Raw genomic sequence first — 11,747 nt, forward strand, 5'->3', positions numbered from 1 at the left:
AAAGCTTACTTTGTAATACAAGTGTTGGATTCATGCCAAAGAAATAGGAAATCAAATAGCCTTACATACCCCAATATAACTATCACGATTCAACCTCCCTTTTTGGTGCTAATCTACAATATAAGTCATGATTAATCTAATGTTAGCAGCTAATCATATTAAGGCCCTTGAAAAACAGTAGCTAAACACTTGACGGAAAGTAGGCCCATAGAACGCTTACACAAATGGTGAATCACCACACCCTTCTTTTATACATTAATACAACTTCATACATCCTTTGCCAAGATACCCAAGCTGCCCCCAATAACAATATACATAAGGCAACCACTATCAATCCCCAAAAATCTTTCAGCATAATAGGAGAATATTAAACTCAAGGATTCATAGTTATCCATGAGTTCTTGACAAATATATACAAAATTCTCTACCCCAAACCTGTATTTAAAGAGAGGCAAAAATGGGCAGTAGCCTTACCTTAGTTTCTGGAAATTTATCCTCTAAACTTGAACTTAAAGAACTGAAACTCTCCTTCAAACTTTTACTTGAAAAAGGGGTCAATATTCAAGAATCCTAAGGTGTTTTAGGGCTGATGTGTTAATACAAGAAAGACCAAGAGAGAAACTTAATAAATCTAAAATGTTGCAAGTTAAAAATGAAGCAAAAGATCTGATCTTTATCCCTTTAAAAAGAAGGTGCATTGGCCGACTTTCTTGGCCAATTTTGGGCCATATATTATCAAGTAGGTGACCCACCTACTTGTCCTTTTAACTTGGGCCTTTGTGCTTTAACACTTGTTGGGCCGTACTGCCAATTATCCCTCAATTTTTGTCAATTTGGGCCATAATTAATGCAAGTAGGTGATCCACCTACTTGGACTTTTCACTTGGGCCTTTTTTGGACTTGAGAATATTAGGCCTTGGCTGTCCATTTTCCCCTTATTCTTCTACTCAACTTGGGCCATATTAATGCATGTAAGTGGTAGTGTACTTGGCCCAATTACATGGTCAAAAGAGTCTTAGTAGGTGATGCACCTACTTGGTCCTTTGGGCTGGTCAATAAGTCAAAGTAGGTGATTCACCTACTTGGTCCTTTGGACTGGTCAATAAGTCAAAGTAGGTGATGCACCTACTAGCTTAGTTAAGTCAAGCAAGCACCTCAATATTTTATTCCATTTCTAGACCCTAATACCTTTAACTTAACTTAAAACTTATATACACTATGTCAATTTAAACTTTAAGTTTAGACTCAAATACCACCTTATGATCTCAAGTTTAAATACTTCCATCGATGTCAACTTAATCGGGTCGCATCAAAATCTACGGGCAGTTCACTTTAAACCTATTCTATTATCACTAGTTGCATAGGAAACTGAGTCCATAACTATACCACAAGGAAATTTATAAGCGTCATATAAATAAAACTAGTACACGTAGAATACAGGGTGTTACAATAACAATAAACTAATACCACTTTTTTCAGTTCGATTTATTGATCAGTTCGATTTTTGCACACCCCTAGTTATACCTATTGGTATGTACAATTTAATCAACTTGAAGTACCTGAAATTATAGAATGCTGGTTTTTTCAGGAAAATTCCTATCAAGATTAACAAAATTAGTTACTCTTTGACTCTTAACTCTCCTCCTGACAATTAAATTTGAGAGTCTTGATTTATTGGGAACTTAACAGAACTTAGAGAGCTTCACCTTGATGGTGTTGATCTTTCAGCTTAGAGTAACGAGTGGTGTCAATCTTTATCGTCATATTTTCCTAACTCAATGGTCTTGAGCTTGCGTGCTTATCGAATTTTGGGCCCTATTGATGATTCAGTTTCGAACCTTCAAATTTTTCCAGTCATCTATCTAGAACAAGACATCTCGCTACCACATTTCCTGAATATTTTACCAAATTCTCCAACTTGACTACCTTGTCCCCCAGCTCTTGTAATCGAGCATTTCCTGACACAATCTTTCACATACAAGCTCTAAAGATGTTGGATTTGTCAAATAACAAGATACTAAGTGGCAGAATCCCAAATTTCCCTAAAAACGGATCTTTGAGGATGATATCACTAAGCAACAACAAGTTTTCTGGTTTATTACCCAAGTCCATTTCAAACCTTCAAAATTTGTCCAAGTTAGAGCTCTCCAATTGCACTCCCAGTGGACCCATACCATCCACAATGGAAAAACCTTACAAATCTTGTTTATTTAGGTTTCTCATTGAACAACTTCTCTGGTTCTATCCTATATTTTTGATGGTCCAAGAAACTCACCTACTTAGACTTGTCGTATAATAGTCTAACTAGTCTCTTCTCTCTCCAACTCATTTTGAAGGACTTTTAGAGCTTTTCTACATGAATTAAACAACTTACTCAGTGGGATCCTTCCTGGATATATCTTTGAGCTTTGATGACTTATACAGGTCCACCACACACTACATGACAGGTCCTTGTCACACTTTAATGTAGTAAAAGCTAAAGTAAAAAAATAAGAACAACAAGTGAGTTTTATATGGAAGCCTCCTTGCTCAAGGAAGGAAAAACCATGACTTGATAACACTCAAATCACTCTCTAAAACAATTCCAAAGAGTGGGTAGTCGTCGTCAATAAAAAAACCCAACTAAGAGTCAGGGTCGAATCCCACAAGGAATGGTGCAAGGTTAAGGATTCAATTAGTGAATTAAATCTGAACTAATCTTAATGTAGTGAACATAACAAATGGTTGGATGATTCCACCAACTTTAACAACACGATTTCAAGAACACAATCACACCAATATTAAAGCAAATGAAAATTCATGAAGTTAGGCGACTCTAGGTGTGTATGGATTGAATATTGATATCATTAGGGTTATTGTAGAATTTGTTAATACAACTAGTTAATTGAAGATAGGTTTGGTCATCTTTAATGAAGCTAATCTTCTTTCAATCTCATAGCATTCTTGCATAGAATCTCCTTTGGGTCTCATCTACACGCTATTCAAATAACCCAATACCTTGAATTTACAATTAAGTATAACTAATATTGCAGATATCGAACAAATTATCCACTCATATTGATCTCTTTCGAGCACCAATGTGAGATCAAAGATAAAATCAAGTTGGCCACCTTAATTCAAAAATTAATAATACGGTAATAGATCAAATATCTTATTAACAACTATAAAACAGAGCAACAACTAAGTTAAATCAACACCCAACCCCATAATCACACCCCAAAAGATTGGGGTTTTAGCAATATATCACAAAGTGTAAAAAAGTTATACCTTGCATGAAATTATCTATGGGTAACTTAAATTTGAGCAATTACAAGCAAACCCACTTTGAATTCAACCTCAATTTAGCAAATTTAAGATTATCAATTCACAAACCCCAAAAATTAGAAAGTGTTTATACCTAATGAGAAGTGTTTTTCTCTCTACAATACTCAGAATTTTTCTCACCATTTTTGAACCCCATTTTGTCTCGCATTTGAGCTGTTTATAGGTTCTAAAAGTTCGGCCCAAAACTCAATGTACTTCTCACTCGGTGACGTTAGTCGGGCTCGTCGATATCATTCGGCGAGTCGCTAATCATGCTTCAGTTCGCCTTTGTCTGTATTGCTCCATGCTTCAGGTGTTCGAACATCATTTGGTGATCCCGTCCGAGTCTTCTTTTCTCATTTGGTGATTTTCTGATCATCACCTTTGTTTGCGTTTTGAAATTCCATTTTATCATCCGACACTGTCAATTTCGGTGGCATTCATCCTATTTGACTTTTGCATTCGGCGCATTGCCATTTATGTATGACTTCGCCAACCAACCTTGAGAAATAAGTTCAGTGCACTGTTAGTTTTGGCAATATCATGCTCGTTAGGCAATTTACCCTTTTTTTTTGGCGATCATTAGAGTGTAATTTACACTTCTTCTTACATTTTTGGTTATTCCTTCAAACATTCATCCTTGCCTTGTCCCTTAGCCTTCATAGCTGAAAATACTTAAGATTTCATTAGAATAGGACATAATTAGGCATTGATAACACTAATTATTGAGCTAAATAGGCCTCAAATGAGTGCAAATCTACCGCTCATCAACACCCCCAACTTAAATGTTTTCTTGTCCTCAAGTTAATCAAGAATACAATTACATTAATAAGTGTGTTTACAACAATATTCAATGAGAGCTAACATGCGGGTGCCACTCCAAGACTAATCTCAACAATATGCTTCACTCTATCAGGATCAAAAAGCTTCAATGATGACTAGTCGGTTTCAACACGAGTTCAAGCTCACTATAGCTTCTTTTCTAATGCAAGACCATGTTGCAGTAAATGAATTCAATTGTCCTCACAACAAGAACGATTCCGTGCTCTCACAAAGCAAATCAACTAAGAAATAAGGAAGTAATGCAACTCTCACTCTCTCAAAAAAGAAATGCATGCAAGCTTCGTCCCATTAATTTTCCCATATTTCCCAATCATCACACAACCTAATTCATGAATGATCTTAAGAGCCTTTTAGGCTTGTACTGGGTCTGAGGGTTAAGGTATGGTCAATATGGCTTAGTGACTTCACCTTTTCAATGCATTGTTTCAATCATCTTCATTTCTTCTCAATTTCTTTTCATTCTTTTTCATTTGAGAACTCGAACTTTGACTTTTCACTTATTTTATTTTGAATCCCCTTTATTTCATAACTTTTCTTTTTCATTTCCATTTTTCAAAATGTTTTCATCACAATGACTCTTTCTCTCTCTTTCTTTTTAATGAGGAGGGGTTTCTTCTTTTTATAACAAACTTCAAAGTTGAGTCTCATTTCATGTTTCTTTGCCCTTCATTTGGCTTTCATTCCTCCTTTCTTTCCACACCCCAACTTAGGCTTTTGGCCTAAGTTGGCTATTCAAACATAAAATGCTTCAAAAAGGATTTTGGGTGAGAAGGTAGGAACAATTTCCCTCAACAAGTTTTATTTTGGTTTTGTCAACAAATGGTTTAGGCTCAAATGGTGCCAAAATCGATGCACACCCTCACAAGGTAGTCATAAAAGATATATAAATTTGGGTTCACTCTTAGAATTGTTGTCCAAGATCTCGCCTTACATTTCCCAAGGTTTAGACATATAGACTAATAAGACAAATTCTACGGTTCTACACACATGCTTTCAAGTGAGAACTCACCACACATGCATGGCACTTCAAATACACTAATTTAGCACAACCCAAAAATATCAAAAGCGTATGTGTGATTTTCATTGAATAACTCATATCAAAACGTAGCTAGTCAACAAAAGATTTAAAGAGATCTCTCAAAAGTACAACCAAATAGATTTCATTCTCGTGAAGCCAACACTATATATCATGCTCATCATGAGAACTATTAAAGACATCAATATTGAACGCAATAGATCCTTGAATTATTTATCAATGAAAACTCAAGCATTTTACGATTTTCAAAACACATGGGGGTAGTTGAAAAATTAAGAGAATGATGCTAATAGAGAACAACTAATTGAAACACTATCAAAACAACAAGCACATAAAAAAAGGGAATCTTGTCACAAGTGCCCTCCCCCACCAAAAAGGAAAATGCAGTGTTCTCAATGCAATAAATGACATGAGTAAGCTTAGATAGAGGAATTACCTGAATGATTTTAGGATAGAGCTCGCCGACTGATTTCATAGATTGCCAAACAGGTATGTTCACCGAATGCGCCTCTAGCTTATGAGAATTTATCCTCCATTTTAGTGGGCTACAACACGATCACCTAAAGTTAATGGGTGAATCGCCAAATGCCCATTTCCATCATCGAAAGCTCTAGTGTATCCCCCAATTTTGCCCCTTAATAGGTGAACTACATCGGGTTCGATCAATCATATCGGTGTATCACCAAATTGGGGATATAGTCCTCCAAAATGGACAATGTGCACCTAAAGTTGGGAAGCCCATTAGGCAAACTCGCTGGAGCTTCGCACAACAATTTCGGCGGATAGACGAGTTCCTTTCTCAATCACCGATCTTTGCTCAAGTCCTGCACATGTAACACCCACAATATTGAAAACAACAATGATTGGGTCACCTCCCAAGAAGCGCCTGAGTTAACGTCGCAGCACGACATGTATATGCCTTTAAAAATCGTTCAAGTACACCACTTCAACAACTCGCACATCACGACCTTTCCCAAAGTATACCTTCAACCTTAGACCATTGACTTTGAATCTAATCACCTTTCCATCTTTAATTTCAATTGTTCCATTTTGCATTCACTCATGTGATTGTGTAAGGACTTCTCCACTTGGACATAAGCTTGCTCGGGAAGAGTTTCAACCTTGAATGGCAAAGTAGGACTAGCTCCCCCACTCTAAAATCACTAGGCAAGATCTTTACATCGTGCCACCATTAACCTTCTATTTATAGAGAGCAGAGCTTTCATATGCTTGTAGACAAAATCCATCCAACTCAAGGATTTGATGCACACGATTCTTTGAAGCCACTTCCCGATTCAAATTGATCCTTTTCAATGCCTATAAATCTTTGTGCTCTCACTCAATCGAAAGATGACAGGCCTTCCCAAACACTAAATTGTATCAAGACATACCAACAGGACTTGAATGCCATGTGTTAACGACCCAAGGTAGCCCCTATGCGTAACATGACGTATAAGACCTCGAGAGGGACCGTACAAGCCACTTAGATTTCATCATAGAAGAGGTAGAATAAATGGATTTAAAAGACAGTTCAATACATAAAAGTCTTATAGAACATAGCGGAAATCTAAACATCGTCTCAAAGCCATCTAGTACATAAGAATGAGTTCCAAAATTGAAAGTATGGAAAGACTAAAAACAATAAATGTTCGGTCCTCAAAGCATGAAGACTCACCAAATCTCGGAATTTCCCTAACGAACTCTAGCCACGAAATTGGGAACCCAGATAGTCAGACCCTATATTTGGGGAAATGTAGGCAAGAGTATGCATTAGTAAAAACTATTTACCAAGTATGATAGCTATGTATAAAACATTTGAAAACATACTTAAAGGAGATACCTTCATGAAATGCAATGATCAAGCTAAAACATGAGATAAAAAGTTAGAAAACATGAGTCATAAAACATGGTTAATGCACATAGTCATCATCTTAAACATGTATGAGATACTTCCTCGAAGTAACCTTAGTTCATCATAACTTGCTTGTGGGAAGTAGCCTTAACCGACATATAAGACCATAAGAGCTATTATCATGGAGTCTAGTGTCTGCCCCACACCGAAAATGGGTTGTCCTCCTTCCCAAAGTAAGTACCATGAACTTCTAGCATATGTGGATACACTAGCTAATGTCATCTAGACAATCCTATGTTGGAACATAGTTTATGGGACACGAGTAATCACCACTTGTCAACTCGGTACTAAGCTTAATTCCACGAAATAGTTCTTAATAATATTCATCTTCGCTCTTAAAGGAAAATGGGTAATCGCCTCTTATCCTTACATCATGTGACATGGATAACTGCCTCTTGTCTTTCAATTAGAGAGCATGGGTAATCACCTCTTGCCTCAACATTAGAATAGCTCCTTAATATTTGTTCATTTTAGGTGAGAATACCTTTCAACCCTAAGAACCTCTACTATGTGGGAAAACCTTACACAAATCATGGTTTTATGTGTATGTGAGAAATACTTTTAACAACACAACAACAAAAACATCATTGATACTTCACCCTCAAAGCATCCTAAAGACATTTACATCAATTTCATAAGAACATGCATAATTTCATAATTCACCTTTCATAGTTCAAAACCCACTTTCAATCATCAATATCTAGAAAACATGGGATAGACATGGGTTCATGGAAATTCATCATAAAATCATGCAACTATATAAATTCATGTTTGATGGATCAACAAATAATAAAAATAAATCAATATTTAAAGGAACCCATGACATGGAAGAAAACCCTAACTCAATTGGGGAATTCTAACTTTGTAAATTGGAGAATTTGGGAACTCCATGGAGGAAAGGGATCCATAGATGAAAACTATCATACCTCAATGCCAAAAACTTGACTTCAATGGCGGAATTCGAGACTTGACTTGAAACCCTAGGTTGATCCCTTTTTCTTCAAGCTTTCTAGAGAGAGAAATATTTTGAGAGGAAGATTTGTTTTTCTTTTATAAATTTGAGAGAATAATTTCAACGAGAAAATTTGGGGCTTAAAACACTTATGTAGGTATTTAGGTGAAGGGCAAAACGACATATTATTAGGCTAGAATAATTAGAAAAAGACCCAAACGGCCCTTGAAAAAATAACTGCCGATACCATCGACGGTGACGACCTACGGTCCGTTGTTCCACCATGGGACCGTCCTGTTCGTCTGTAGTTTGGTGTTAGAGACTGAAAAATCAGGACCTCCAATGATGGGACCCACCCACAGGCGGTGGTCCAGTCAACGGGACGAGGGTCCCAATCGTGGTCCTCAACTTTCAACCTCAAAATCTCACTAAGTATGGGACTCACCTACGAAACCTTTTTACAGCTCGTGATAGACCGTCCTGGTGAACCGTTGGAAAAGTACTAGAACTTGATATTTCTGGGAAAAACTGATTGGCCAACCACGAACCCGACCTATGGTCCATGGGTCGTTCGACAGGCCGTGGATGGCACTGTAGGAATTGGCACCAGATTTCTGAAAACTAGAATTTTTCTGTCTTCTCGAATCCAAGGTGCTACATTATCTCTCCCTTGGGATCATTTGTCATCGTATGAGATTCAAGACATCATACGGAGGGTAGAAACTTAAACCTAATAGCCCAACATGAATGTAACCACATATTGCACATATTCGAGGATGAAACATCAACTCCAAGTTAAAGCATGTTAAAAACATCATATCATGAAGTCTATATGCAACTCATACTCAATGCACATAAATATGTAGAAATAAATCAAGTTGACTCATTTTCTAAAAAAATAAGCTTTTTCAAGAACATGTATAAATTAGGAAATCATGCAAATATGTAAGAGACATGACACCAAAAGAGTAAACCATGAGGAACATCAATACCTCAAGCTAAAGTAGGAGTAGAAGGAAAGAGATGAGGATAACAGGACATCATATATGCCTCATCCTCCCAAGTAGCACCCTCAACTAACTAAGTCCTCCACAAAACTTTCACAGAAGCAACTTCTTTATTTCTCAAATTCTTGACTTGCTGGTCTAAGATCTCAATCGGTTCTTCCTCATACATGTCGGATCACCAACACATTTCTTCAACATAAAGACATGGAAAACTGGATGCACCGATTGCTAATTTATTAGGCAATTCAAGTTCATAAGCAACCTTACCAATACGCCTAAAAATCTGATATGGGCCTACATAATGGGGACTAAGCTTCCCTTTCTTACCAAACCTCGTTACACCCTTTATGGGTGAAATTTTTAACTAGAGCCAATCATTATCATCAAACTCAAGATCTCTTCTTCTAACTTCGGAATAAGACTTTTGTCGACTTTGAGCCGTTTTCAACCATTCTCTAATAAGCCAAAATTTCTCCATCACCACATGTATAACTCGGGGACTATCAAAGCAACTTCACCCACTTCACTATATGAGATCTCTACCTCCTACCATACAATGTCTCAAATGGAGCCATACCAATACTGGAGTGATAACTACTATTATATGCAAATTCAATCAATGGCAAAAGGTAATCCCAATTACCCTTGAAATATATCACACAAGCTCTCAACATATTTTCCAAAGTTTGGATAGTAAGCCCCGCTTTCCCATTGGTTTGTGGATGAAAGACCGTACTAAGCTTAACACGAGTCTCACGACCCTTTTGAAAAGATCTTTAAAACTGAGATTTGAATTGGGTACAACGATCGAAGATAATGGATAAAGGAACTCCATGAAACTTTACCATTTCTTTCAAGTACAACTTAACATAGTCCTCTGCCGAATGAAAAACCTTGACGGGAATGAAATGAGACAATTTCATCATTCGATCTACAATAATCCAAATCGAGTCATGTTGCCGCCGGGTGCGAGTCAAGCCAACAATGAAATCCATATTCAAATCTTCTCACTTCCAAGTAGGAATGCTAATATCTTAGGATAAACCTCTCGGTTTCTGATCCTCAACTTCACTTGTTGACAATTGGACACTTAGCCACAAATTCCGCAATATCCTTCTTCATCCCATTCCACCAATAGATCTCTCGCAAATCACGACACATCTTGGTGGCTCCCGGGTGAATGGAATATCGAGAACTATGGGCTTTTAACAAGATTTTCTCTCTTAAGCCATCAACATTAGGAGCACACAAACGACCTTAATATCTAAGTACTCCATCTCCCCCTTGGGAGAAATCCTCTACGGACTTTTTGAGCACTGCTTCCTTCAATTCAACCAAAGTTGGATCAATACCTTTCTTGGCCTTCACATCCACCACAAAAGAAGATTCTATACCATTGTGAAACATAACACCTCCCTTGGTAGATTCAACTAACTGCACACGCAATCGGGCCAATCTATGAACATCTCGAACCAACTCTTTTTTATCATCCTCAATATGAGCAACACTTCTCATAGATAGTCGACTGAGAGCATCCACCACCACGTCCACCTTTCTCGGGTGATAGAGAACACTCATACCATAATTATTTAATAACTGAAGCCACCTTCTTTGGCGAAGATTTAGATTCTTCTGATTAAACACATATTGCAAACTCTTGTGGTCATTAAGGACATCCACATGAACACCATTCAAATAATGCCTCCAAATCTTTAAGTCAAAAACAATCGCCGCTAGTTCAAGGTCATGAGTAGGATAATTCTTCTCATAAATCTTGAGTTGTCTTGAAGCATAGGCAATGACTTTCCCATTTTGCATAAGCACACATGCTAGCCCAATTCTTGAGGCATAAACAATAAACAAAAAACCATCACACTCTTTCGGTAAAGCCAACACCAAAGTGGAAGTAAGTCTATCCTTCAGTTACTGAAAACTCTTTTCACATTCTTAGAACCATATGAACTTAGCCTTCTTTTGAGTTAATGCTGTCAATGGAGAGGCAATCGAAGAAAACCCCTCAACAAACCTTCTGTAGTAACCAGCCAAACCCAAGAAACTTCTAATATCCGAAGGGGAAAGAGGTCTAGGCCAACTCTTAACCACATCCATTTTCTTAGGATCTACCTCAATACCCTTACCTGAAATAATACGAACAACAAAAGCCACAAACCTTAACCAAAACTCACATTCGCTAAACTTTGCAAAGAGTTGTTGGTCCTTGAGGACATGCAACACAATCCTCAAATGATTAATGTGATCATCCTCACTTCTTGAATGAATAAATATTATCAATTAACACAATCACAAACATGTCAAGGTACCGTCTAAACACCCTATTCATCAAATTCGTAAATGCTGCTAGAGCATTAATCAAACCAAACGATAATCATAAAACTCATAATGACCATATCGAGTTTGAAATCCAATCTTCTCAATGTCATCCTCTTTCACCCTCAATTGGTGCTAACCCGACTAAAGGCCAATCTTGGAAGAGTAACCTGCTCTTTAAAGTTGGTCAAAGAAATCATATATCCTTGGGTGATGGTACTTATTCTTAATGGACACCTTGTTCAACTGACGATAATCAATACACATATGAAGTGAACCATCTTTCTTTCCAACGAACAAAACTGGAGCACCCCATGGAGAGATACTCGGTCGGATGAAACCCTTATCCAACAAATCTTTCAACTA

At 37.3% G+C, this 11,747-nt stretch overlaps 1 pseudogene; it reads left to right on the forward strand.

The window, feature by feature from the left end:
• The first annotated feature begins 965 nt into the window (after positions 1–965).
• Positions 966–2,412, forward strand: LOC125821720 (receptor-like protein 7; annotated as a pseudogene).
• Positions 2,413–11,747: the final 9,335 nt, after the last annotated feature.

This window comes from Solanum verrucosum, unplaced genomic scaffold (genome assembly GCF_900185275.1).
Source record: "Solanum verrucosum unplaced genomic scaffold, falcon-dt-bn FXZP01000210.1, whole genome shotgun sequence".
Classification (NCBI taxonomy): domain Eukaryota; kingdom Viridiplantae; phylum Streptophyta; class Magnoliopsida; order Solanales; family Solanaceae; genus Solanum; species Solanum verrucosum.